The sequence below is a fragment of the Mustela nivalis genome (genome assembly GCF_964662115.1).
Source record: "Mustela nivalis genome assembly, chromosome: 10".
In the NCBI taxonomy this organism is placed as follows: domain Eukaryota; kingdom Metazoa; phylum Chordata; class Mammalia; order Carnivora; family Mustelidae; genus Mustela; species Mustela nivalis.
This window is the reverse complement of record NC_139029.1, coordinates 46,717,272-46,729,971: the sequence shown is the minus strand read 5'-3', so window position 1 is coordinate 46,729,971 and position 12,700 is coordinate 46,717,272. Positions and strand designations below refer to the sequence as shown.

Genomic DNA, 12,700 nt, shown 5'->3' with positions numbered 1-12,700 from the left:
AGGAGAGCGGGCAGGAGGGGGTGAACAGTATGGCTGAGGAAGGGACCCGTGAGAGTAGCACTGGCTTAGAGAACAACAGTGGAACAGCGGAGGAGCCCAACAGACCCCACCCCAGAAGATGAGAAGAAAGAATAAATGTTGCCTTGTTTGATGTGTTCTAAGTACTTGTTTAAATGAAAAAAAAAATGTTTTTTGAGTTTTTAAAAAAAGGAAACATAAGTGAAAGCAAAAAAAAAAAAAAAAAAAAAAAAAAAAAGGAAAAAGTCTCTAAAAAGAAAAATCACAAATGAATAATGGATGAAAAACGGAAATCTTCCCATCTAACCACATTTAGTTCATACTTCCCGTAGGATATTTGGAGAGGATGGAATAGGATGGCAGACCTGAATGTGACCTTCATGGTGTCAGTCAGGGTATTAATTTGCTAGGGCTGCTGTATCAAAGCTCCACACATGGGGTGACTTAGACCACACAGAAATGTATTGCTTCACAGTTCTGCAGGTGAGAAGTCTGAAGTCAAGGAGTTGGTAGAGCTGTGCTCCCTCTGCAGCTGCCCAGGAAGGAGAGCTTGTAGGTCTCTCTCCCTTCTTCTGATAGTTTTGTGCCTCGTGGCAGCATAACTCTAAAATTCATATGGCAGTCTCTCTGTATCTGTGCCTATGAGCAAATTTCCCTTTCTATAAGAACGCCAGTCAGTTGGTTCGGGGGTCCATCCTATTCTAGTATGACCTCAATTTAACTAACTATATCTGCAATCACCTTATTTCCAAATAAGGTCATATTCTGAGGCCCATGGGGTTAGGACTTCAAAATATGAATTTTAGGGTTCAATTTAGCCCATAACAACTAATCTCCCATTTTACAGATGGAACAACTGTGAAATCTATTGGGCTTAAAGGGAGGCCAGTTACTAAGAACTAAGACTGGAGTCGAGCTCCTTTCCTCTTTTCTTAATTTAGCCTGTACAGTTATTGACAGATGAAAGGAAAATACTCAATACCCATTTAGTAGTCAAGTTCTTTACAAAGGAGATCAATCTCCAGGTTATAAAGAGTGAAACAAGTGTACCTGAGATTCACGACCATCAATTGCCTCTCAGATAACTCCACCAGACTTCCAACCTGCTCTTTCTCTCTTTCTCTAATCTACTTTATAAAGGCGTGCTCCCTAGAGGGTAACCCATGGACCACCAGCATCAGCCTCACCTGGGAGCTGGCTAGATGCAGATTCACAATCTGCATTTTTGTTAATTCCCAAGTGACTCCTGTGTAACATTCCAATTTGAGACGCCCACTTCTCAACTATGGCCAGCATCATCTTCCTAAAACACAGATCTAATGAGATGCCACCACCTCTAGGCACAGATTTACCCCTCCCTCTCCCCCATAGGTTTCCACAGCACTGTTAAGGGACTGTTATACTCTGTGACAATTTCCTATGCATTTCTGGTTCCTCCATTAAACTGTAAATCCCGTGTGCACAACTGCACCCCAGCACTGAGTACAAAATCTGATACATATTGAGAGCATAATAAATGAACTAGAGCACGATGGATGCCAAGAAAAATAAAGATCTAGAAAGACAATACATAGTTGCTTTCAATCCAAGTATAAAGGCCCAGGTTGCTAAAGTTGCATGCAGATGTTACCAGGGGACCCTGAGGAGTCATCTTTGATGATAGCTCATGGAAAGCAAGATAATACCAACTGAAAGGAGACAAATATTCCCATTTTCTAAAAGGAGATAAAAGTAGGTAATAAAACCACAAAACTAGAAGCTCGTGGGCAATCCCTGGCAAAACTGCAGGCCAAAGAATTAAATATATTCGTTGTGAAAACAAAAACAAAAGTGATGGACACTAAGGTTGGCAACACGTTGACTAAAACCAGATTATGCTAACACGGTGGTGACTGAACAATTGATGTCAACATTCTGTGTTAGAGGCGGAGAAGCTGAGAGGATTGGTGTGGGGCCCTGTTTTTAGTCATTTTTAATCCATAACTGAAACCACTTCAGTAAACATGTAGGTTTACTTAGAGGAATGCTGAAAAGCCTTGGCAGGAAAATGAGCTAAAACCAAAGGAAAAAAAAAAATGAAATCAACGGAGATATACGCAAAGTCTGTCCTCAGGTAAGAGTGCATGTAAATGATCATATGGAATAAAAGTTTGGGTTTCACTTGCTGCAAAAGACTAGAAAATCTATCTGTCGGTCTCTGTTTCCAATTCCTGGCATGGAGCTCTTAGAACCCTTGCAGTTTCCCAAGAGATAAGAGCACCAGGTGCATCTTTTGTCCTAATATTTGGTCTTTAACCCTGGTTCCTGACACAAAGCCCCTAAATACCTTGGAATTTCCTGTCTCTACTCCCCTGAGGATGGAGAGCTCTGGAGAGTTAAGTCTGGAGGCTGGTCACCAGAAAGACCAAGCCACGATTACCAACTTAGAACTTTCAGCTCTACCCTCTACCCTCTGGAAAGGGGAGAGGGGCTGGAGATTGAGTTAATGATTAAGCATAACTACATGATGAAGCCTCCCTAAAAATCTCAACTGTATGAGGTTCAGAGAGTTTCCAGATTGCTGAACACATCTATGTGCTGAGAGGGTGGTGTGCCCGGAGGGGCCATAGATGCTCCACACCCCTTCCCACATACCTTGCCCTATGCATCTCTTCCTTTTGGCTATTCCTAAATTATATTCCTTTATAATAATCAGTAATCTGGTAAGTAAACTGTTCTGAGTTCTGGGAGCTGCTCTAGCAGATTCATCAAACCCAGGGTGGGGTTGTGAGAATCCTATTTTATAGTGGGTCTATCAGAACCACAGGTAACAGTCTAGACCTGTGACTGATGTCTGAAAGGGGTGGGACAGACTTGTAGGATGGAGCCCTGAACCTGTGGGGTCTGTGCTAAATTAGGTAGATAGCTACAGAATTTAATTGAATTGTAAGGATACCCAGCCGGTGTTGAAGAATTGTTTGGTATGGGGAAACCCACACACATTTGGTGACTGGCTGTATGTGGTAGTCGTAGAGAGTAGAGGATAAAATGGAGTGTTTTTTCCTTTACATTTCTGTTTGTGCTTAGCATGAGCCGAGAGCATCCACAGAGAAGGATGCGGGTGGCCCAATTATTCAGAATTGGATACGTCCCCTGTGCAATACTGCACCTCCATTTGCATGCATGTCATAATTTAGGAGGGACCCTGCCACACTAGAAGTGTGGATGCTAAAGGTATACCATGATAGAAGATCCAGGGTATAAAATGTGGCATAGGGGAACATTTACAGAATCTGGGGATTGAGTTGCTAAATAAAAAAGGAATTGGATCCATTTCAAGAAATTCCTGTGAGTAGAGATGCTTCCAGTGAATAAAGCTGGCTTCTCTAGTTCCTTCCAGTGCCAAGACTCAATGACCCAAAGCACTTCGTTCTAGTTACACTGCTGTTGGTATAGTATTGTCATGTACAGGGGAAGTGGGTTGCAAATTTTTATAGGAAAGGGTAGCAAATACTCGTAATAATATGTGTTGATATTGATAGCCTAGAAATATAAAATTTTGGTATTTTCCCACATGACTATCCTGGAGCCTGTCATTTTTTGGTCCCTCAAAGCCCCTCATATTAATACATTATTGTTTCCCTTTCTTGAACTTTTTAAAAGCACTAATGTTAACAGTTTTATAAATTAATGCATATATGGAATTCCATCATCATTCCTTCCAAAAGCATTAATTGAGCACCTACTGAGTGCCAAGCCTTAGGAATACAGCAGTATACCTAAACTTCTAAATGATATACCTAAACTTCTAAAACCTAAACTTCTAATGATGGGAGAGAACATAGCAGACATATGAATAATGACTGTTTAACTGAGCATAGTGCCATGAAGAAAAATAGAGGAGGATCATAAAGGGATGTTGAGTCACAAAAGGTGTTCCCAGAAGGCCTCTGAGCAAGTTATTAGTTAGCAGTGAGCTGGCTAAGATTGGCCCTAATTTATCCAGGTGGGTATGGTTCACCAGATTCCAACTTCCCATATAACTAGCAGTTCTAGTTTCTTCTTTCTGCTCCTGTCTCATAAGAAGAAGCTGCAACTTCCCATAGCCCCAAGTTCTTTAAATACTAGACATCTGGCTTTCCTAGCAACTGCTGTACACAGCACCTGCTACAAACAGCACCTAAATTGACCACCTGGAGCCCAAACAGATTTTTTTGTACAAGGCTGCCTTATGCTCACTTCATAAAAAGTAAGACTGTGTGGTTTTCCAGAAGCACAGTACTCAGAGATCAGGGCACCCATGTAGCCACCACTATCCTGCCCTGGAGGTTCACCCTGTCCCAAGTGACACCACAGGTGTTCACCATGATCCTGGTAGAAAGTAAACCATGAAGATCTCTGGAGAAAGAGCATTGTGGGCAAAGGGAACAGTGAATAGAAAGCCTTTGTGACATTTAAGAAGGAGCAAGGAAGCTAGTGTTGGTACAGCCGAGTGCACAAAGCGGGAGCGGGTAGGGAATGAGGTCAGAGAGGCCAGCAGGACTCAGGTCACGGGCTATGTGGACCATGGTAGGAACTTAGAATTTGTTCTATGTAGAGTGGGAAGCCATTGGGAAATTGGGAGCACCATAAAGAATAGTTCTGGCTGCTGTGTGGAGGACAAGTTGGAAGAGACATGAGTAAAGAGAGAGAGATCATTTAGGGAGTCATGATGGTAATCTATGCAGGAGATTGTAGCAATGACCAATTATAACCTCTATGTAAAACCTGGATAAACAGGGGCGCCTGGGTGGCTCAGTGGGTTAAAGCCTCTGCCTTTGGCTCAGGTCATGATCCCAGGGTCCTGGGATCGAGCCCCGTGTCGGGCTCTCTGCTCAGCAGGGAGCCTGCTTCCTCCTCTCTCTCTGCCTGCCTCTCTGCCTACTTGTGATCTCTGTCTGTCAAATAAATAAATAAATAAAAAATTAAAAAAAAAACCTGGATAAACATTTGTGATTTATTCTTTTTTGAAAAGAAATAACTGATCATAATGCCTTATCTTTTTTATTGCTTTTCTTGCTATATAATCTACATACTTTAATATCCATGAACTTAATCTTTCCTTAAAACAGAGAAACATCAGGGCACATACTATTATATCCATTTTCACAAGTCCACAGTGATGGAGTATTATGTTAAAATCATATGTCTCATGCCTTTTTACTGCAGAAAGCTGTTTCTTTATAATCTCCTACAAAGGGTTGCAAGACATAGGCATGAAACTTACAATAAGAGTATATGGCAGTACGTAAATGAATGCCAAATCAGTGTTGTAAAAAAAAAAAATAGGCCCCCATTAATCCTAACTATTGAGACTATGAAATAAAAGTTGTAATTTTACCATTTGAAATCCTATATTTTAAAAAATAGAATAAAAAGTAAACAGGAAAAACAAAATACTATTTACAAGATTATGACAGGGAAAAACTAATCCTCTTAAATGTGTGAGGTACTCCTGCAAATCAGTAGGAAAAGGAAGAGCAGCCCAATTTCACAAAGTGACAGATCTATGTGGGCAATTCACAAAATAAGAAATAAAAATGAACACTAGATACGTGTGTGTGATGGGGTGGGGGAGATTCAATCTCAGACTAAATAAAAAATTAAACAGCAACTAGACATTATTTTTACCAATAAAATCAGAAATATTTTTGTAGTGGAGATATCCAGGGTTGACGAGAATTTAGGAAAAAAGTACTCGTATGCCATTGGCTTTTTTTTTTTAAGATTTTTATTTATTTATTTGACAGAGAGAGAGGGATCACAAGTAGGCAGGGAGACGGGCAGAGAGAGAGAGGAAGAGAGAGCGGGAAGAGAGAGAGGGGAAGTTGGCTCCCCACTGAGCAGAGCCCAATGTGGGGCTCAATCCCAGGACCCCAAGATCATGACCTGAGCCGAAGGCAGAGGCTTAACCCACTGAGCCACCCAGGCATACCGCTATCAGCTTTTAAGTATATTTATTAAAAGCCTTAAAAGTACATGTAGTTTGTGATGAACACTGGGAGTTGTACCTAAAGTGATGAATCGCTAAATCCTACTGAAACCGATATCACACTATATGTTAACTAACTAGAATTTAAATAAAATCCTTAAATAAGTGTATGTACTATGGCATAAAACAGCTCTATCCATGAACCACTTCTGTAGAAACAATTATAGATGGATATATGGTTTGGTTTCAAAAATTTACATAATAATGTACAAATCCGCTAGTAGGAAATAGATGACCTAATTCAGAGGAGGATGATTCAGAAAGAGTTTGTTTATAAGAGTAAGAGAAATGCACGAATATAGCAGGAACTGTGGACCAGCAGAGGCAAAGTTGGACAGCCCCCTGCAATGTTGTCGAGAAGGGACACTCTGTAGAGGGACCCTCTGTAGCTCAGGCTGCTTAGAGAAATGTAGTGACCTTTGAGCAAGAAACACAAGATGTTTAAGGCAATGTTGCACAACAGAGCCATCTTCTGCCAGGGCTACACATTGGCCAAAACCAGCCAGAACCAGAAGGCATGAGAGGAGATCTTTAGTCCACACAGATCAACTTTCTGGGGTAAGGAAGACTGCAGGGAGCTAACACAAAGGAACATGTCCAACAGGGAAGCAATATTTAAATGAGTAAACATTGGGGCAACAGTAAATGTTCAACAAAATAGGACTAGTTAAATTAACTCTTGTATCTGCATGCAATGAAACACTAGTTACACATATAGAATGTTCTCACAGAGACTAAGTATTGATGTGTAAGGATATCGGCATTATATGGTTGACTGGAAATTCTTTTAAAAGATTATAAAATGGTATAATTCTAGTTTGGTTTAAAAGCAAAACAAAACAAGATCTTGTGTGTCTAGGTAGAAATTTTCTATAATGAAATAATGTAACACCTTGCCACATTTAATTTAACCACTTATAATTTTGAGAAATCACAGATTGATATTTACATAGTACACTTTTTTTAGAACTTAATTTTTTTAGAGCAGTTTTAGTTCCACAGCAAACTTGAGAGGAAGGTACAGAGATACCACATACACCCTTTGTCTGGATTTTTGCATCATCTCCTCGATTATCTGCAGCCCCCACTGAAGTGATATATTTGTTACCTTTGAAGAACTCACATTGACACAGCATGATCCCCTGAAGTCTATAGTTTACATTAGGGTTCATTCCTGGGGTCCTTCATGCTTAGGTTTGGGGCAAATGTATAGGAGTAAGTATCCATCATTATAGTAGCATACAAAGTATTTTCCCTGCCCTAAAAATTCTGTGCTTCATCTATTCATCTCTTTCCTCTTTCCTTATAGCATGCTTTTTAATTCAATAATATCCCGATACCCCTAGTCCAACCTAATTAAACAAAGTAAAATAGCAATAATTATTACTCCCCATTCCCATAGACCATGTGGATGTATCCAGAGGGTAGTTTAGGGAAAGAACTGTTTGTGCTACATCCTCTCACAATATGGACAGAAGTCCTGGCTCAGAAATTGTACCTTAAAGCACTGAGATAATTGGGGGAAAGGTAAGCCAGTTGCACAATCACTTTGCTTAGAGTTGCAAAAGCAGAACAGGCTAGACTGCTGTGCAAAGGACATTAAATTTCAAGCTGATAAAGACTGGCTCAAAGATTTAAAGGCAGCACAGTCTGCAAAACTCTTGGGTATAAGCCACCTGAGGACATCATGATGAGATGATGTTTGGTTTTTTTTGTTTTTGTTTTTGTTTTTTTCCTGTAAAATGAAGGAAACAGATTCTGAAGAATTGTGCTTAATGAGAGCAGGTTTTGATACTGATTAACCTGCGTTGGTTTTTAAAGAGAGTGACTTCTAGAACTCCTATTCACAGTTACTCGTAAAATACAAGGTGGTCAGTTTGGTTACATCATCTCTTTTTATCTATTTAAATAAATTTTCCTCAGTTCTTATGTACTACAAAACTTTGATCTTCTGAACTTTAGTTTTGCCTATCAATAAAGAAAGTTCCAAGATTCCAGTGGCTTTCTTATACACTTACAATGAAAATACAGAAAGGGAAATTAGAGAATGGATTCCATTTACTATAGCACCAAGAACCATAAGATACCTGGGAATAAACCTAACCAAAGAGGGAAAGGATCTATATTCGAGGAACTACAGAACACTCATGAAAGAAATTGAAGAAGACCCAAAAAGATGGAATACCCTTCCATGCTCTTGGATCGAAAGAATAAACATTGTTAAAATGTCTATACTGCCTAGAGCAATCTATACTTTTAATGCCATTCCGATCAAAATTCCACCAGTATTCTTCAAAGAGCTGGAGCAAATAACCCCAAAATTTGTATGGAATCAGAAGGGACCCTGAATCACTAAGGAAATGTTGAAAAACAAAAATAAAATGGAGGCTATCACGCTACTTGATTTCAAGCTTTACTACAAAGCTGTAATCACCAAGACGGCATGGTACTGGCATAAAAACAGACACATAGTGGAACAGAGTAGAGAACCCAGATATGGACCCTCAACTCTATGGTCAGATAATCTTCAACAAAGCAGGAAAAAATATACAGTGGAAAAAAGACAGTCTCTTCAATAAATGGTGCTGGGAAAACTGGGCAGCTATATGTAGAAGAATGAAACTCGACCATTCTCTTACACCGTACACAAAGATAAACTCAAAATGGATAAAAGACCTCAACGTGAGACAGGAATCCATCAGAATCCTAGAGGAGAACATAGGCAGTAATCTCTTCGATATCAGCCACAGCAACTTCTTTCAAGATATGCCTCCAAAAGCAAAGGAAACAAAAGCAAAAATAAATTTTTGGGACTTCATCAAAATCAAAAGCTTCTGCACAGCAAAGAAAACAGTCAACAAAACAAAGAGGCAACCCACGGAATGGGAGAAGATATTTGCAAATGACAGTACGGACAAAGGGTTGATATCCAGCATCTATAATGAACTCCTCAAACTCAACACACACAAAACAGACAAGCATATCAAAAAATGGGCAGAAGATATGAACAGAGACTTTTCCAATGAAGACATACAAATGGCTATCAGACACATGGAAAAACGTTCATCATCACTAGCCATCAGGGAGATTCAAATTAAAACTACATTGAGATATCACCTTACACCAGTTAGAATGGCCAAAATTAACAAGACAGGAAACAACATGTGTTGGAGGGGATGTGGAGAAAGGGGAACCCTCTTCCACTGTTGGTGGGAATGCAAGTTGGTGCAGCCTCTTTGGAGAATAGTGTGGAGATTCCTCAAGAAATTAAAAATAGAACTTCCCTGTGACCCTGCAATTGCACTACTGGGTATTTACCCCAAAGATACAGATGTAGTGAAAGTTCCAATATTCCAAATGAAAGAGCACTCCTTTTGAACTCAGGTGATGCAGGAGGTGTTTAAAAGGAGACAGCACTCTACTTTATGACTAACATAAAATTATCATTTGTCAAAGGCTGAGAGAGGCTCTGTGCTAAATATTTTATATATCATATTTTGATAAGAATTATTTTTCTAACATCACAGAGGAGAAATTAAAAATTAGAGATGTGAAATAAATTGCCAAAGTGAAATGACATTTGGAGCTAGGATTCAGAATCAGGTCCATGAGACAGATAGTCCATGTCCTCAACTTCTATACTAATAGTGATTGTAATTATGGGCAAATTTTGCACAATTATGGAAAAGATTTCTTTTTCTTTCTCTATGCTGTTCTTTCTCAAACTGTAGTGTACACAGGAATCATTTGACATGTTTGCTAAGAATACACATTTTCTTGTCCTGTTTTCAGAAATTCCAACTCAGTGAGTTTGGTGTTATCCAAGTTTGTGTTTTATTATCCAGCACCCTGCATGATTATGACCCCCTCGGGTGGTCTGAGGTTCAAAGGTTAGAAATCACTGTCACTTTCTCCAAGTCCAAGCTCTTCATCCAATCTGGAGTATTTTTCTACCTCTCATTTCCTCTTTCAACTACATTTTATATGTCAGTTCCTTGATGAAAGAAGATTCCAAAGTGAAGTAAGCATTTCTAAGAGAATCATTCACGGAGGGGAGAATATTGAGGAAGCAAGGCCTGTGCACTGTCTCCTGTTTCAATTTTTGGACTTTTGACTTTTGTCATTTGCAACTTGACAATTGCATCTCCACCACCTCTTGAGACACATCTTTCACCTTTGGACTAAAACCATACAATGTAATATCTATCAACTAAATAGCCACTGTCTATTAGTTTAACTCTGTCAGCACCGATCATAATTCCTTCAAAACAAGCTATATAATCTCGTGGCTTTTGCCTTTTTAAGCTTGCACTTTCCACTTGCAATTTGAAGCACACTTTCAGTTTTGGTCAACCCTGTGTCTCTGAGATTGCAGTCCCTCAAGACCCCACACCAATGTTTTTGCCTGCTTTCTAGACTTTTCCCCTTGGCCAACACCTTCATAGAAATATTTCCATCCTCTTTAAGCATATTTGGTTTGAAATTCCTCTATGATCTTTTTACATCCTCTATTTTTTTTCAGGTATCACACTATTTTTTCATAAACTTGAAGACAAAATAGTCCATTGGATGCCAATACAACATTGACCAATAAAGTAGTAATGCACCGCTGAAGGACAAGTCAGATAGAAGGAAATACCCATGGTGTAAATATATGTCTAATGCTGTAGAACTGCGTGATTAAGTGAAGAAAGAAGGACGCAAGGGAGTAGGTGTGCTGGGGTATCACTTTCTATGAGCTAAAAGTACTTCCGACCAAAGAACAATTGTTGATTGGATGGGTTGCTAATTCTGTGTATAAAATAACCCTTTTATTTTATTCTTCCCTGAAAAAGTATACTTTGGTTATTTTCATTGATTTCAGAATTTGGCTCAGTGTTTTAAGGAAAGAAATGAGATACACTGTAAATATCTTTGGGAACATAATGAATTCCTTGCGCCTGGGAAGTTTACAAACCAAAGTTGAATGTCAGCCACTAAAGTGTTCCAGAAGGGGACTTTAAGTCTAGCTGGGAAGATAGACTAGATGGCTTTATATATGTTTTCTTTATTAACACTAAAAGAGGATAAAAATCCTATTGTTTAAAACAGACAGTCTGTATATTATGGGTATAAAATTGAGGAGTAATGCGGAGGAAGGGGCATATGCTTTAGATCCACACAGATCTAGCTGTGAATCCAAGATCTCTACTTGCAAGGTGGCCTTGAGTAATGTACTTAACCTCTCTGACCGTCCATTTTATCATCGGCAGAATATAGTAATATCTACTTTTCAGTATTATTAGGATAACATGAAAGAATTTATGTAAATTTATATGTGGTATCTGACACAGAAAAGCACTTAGAATGTTAGCTCATATAGTTCATTGATGAAGAGATGATTCTGGTATAGGTTTGGGAGTTAAAGTACTTTAAAAATCTTTCTGAAGACTAAATTTCTATGATAATAATATATGGTATGGCTCTCTGGAATTAAAAGAAGAAGAAGAAGAAGAAGGGAGAAGAAGGGGAAAATAAAAGCCTCACACTTCATCACAATAACATTTGCTACATTAACACAGACTTCACATTTCAGCTTCCCCATGGAGTTTGGTGAGATTTTCAGCTGCGCTCCCCTCCCCAGTCCCATTTTATATTTTTATTTGGTTGTTGTCTTTTTCAAAAAGGAAAGTCTGGTTGTGTTGATTATCTGCTATTACTTCCAAATAAGAACATGCTTTCATTTACTGAAATTAGATCCCCATTCACTGTGTTGGCACGCTCAGGACTGTCTTCTCCAGAGGGTTGGAGGCCTGTTAGATGGCGCACAGTTGGAAATCGGTGGCACTGAGTCGCTGCCAAGGCTGGCAGACCTTTAAGATGGCATCTGGTGACCTTTTTGCTGAGCCCCCCGGGTCCTCCATTTGAGATTTGATGTTCTCGGCAGGGGTGTAATCCAAATCAAATGTGAGATCTGGTGAGTTGGAGTCACAGGGGAGGTGGGCCTTCGGGCAGACGATGCTACCAGACGCCCTTGCAATGTTTCTTTCTAACCCTGAGCCTCTGAGCTGTGGTAGAGGGTGGCACTGTAGGGCTGGTTTGCAGGAAGAGCCCAGTGTGACAGGAGACAACAGAACAGTTTTCGCCTCATTTATTTATCATCCAGCAATACAGTAATCCTCTCTAATTGCTGTAGTTCTGGGATGACACTAAACTCTTCACAGCATCCCGAAGTGCAGCAGCTGAGGTCAGAAGTCCCTATGAAGAAGCTAGTTCTGCCTTGCTTCCAAGAGAGTGTTGGTGGCATTTTTTTTTTCTTTCTTCTGAAATGGCAAACTCCTATTTCCAGTACCTCAGGTAGATAGTACACAAGTCTAGAAGAAAGAGCTAGGAGTGTGTGAAAAGCATAACAACCAACGCATATTGACACATTGTTTGTGCTAACAGGCACATGCCATTTCTCAGTTGGGGAGGCATTTCATGATAATTTTAAAGTGCTATGTATGTTGTATTTTGTTTTTTGATTTTTGTTTTTTTAAACCAGCTTTTACTTTGAACAGATTTAACAGGTTATTTTTGGTTTTACATCTCCTGTGACTGTTTTAAAAGGCAGGCAGATACATTTCATGTTTCTTGGGCAATTCTATCCTGAGACTGTGCACAAAAGGATTCCAAGGTGATTAAAGCAAAGTT

General features: G+C 39.5%; 1 protein-coding gene and 1 pseudogene across 2 annotated transcripts in view; both read left to right on the top strand.

The window, feature by feature from the left end:
• Positions 1–11,886, top strand: part of LOC309842478 (SWI/SNF-related matrix-associated actin-dependent regulator of chromatin subfamily E member 1 pseudogene) — a 12,987-nt pseudogene extending 1,101 nt beyond the window's left edge. Inside the window, exon 2 of the transcript in view lies at positions 11,765–11,886. The product of the transcript in view is annotated as an SWI/SNF-related matrix-associated actin-dependent regulator of chromatin subfamily E member 1 pseudogene (transcript). The remainder of the gene's footprint in view (positions 1–11,764) is intronic.
• LOC309843217 (uncharacterized protein C1orf87) overlaps positions 1–12,700 on the top strand; it is a gene marked incomplete at both ends in the record, with an annotated part of 87,809 nt that overhangs the window by 3,421 nt on the left and 71,688 nt on the right.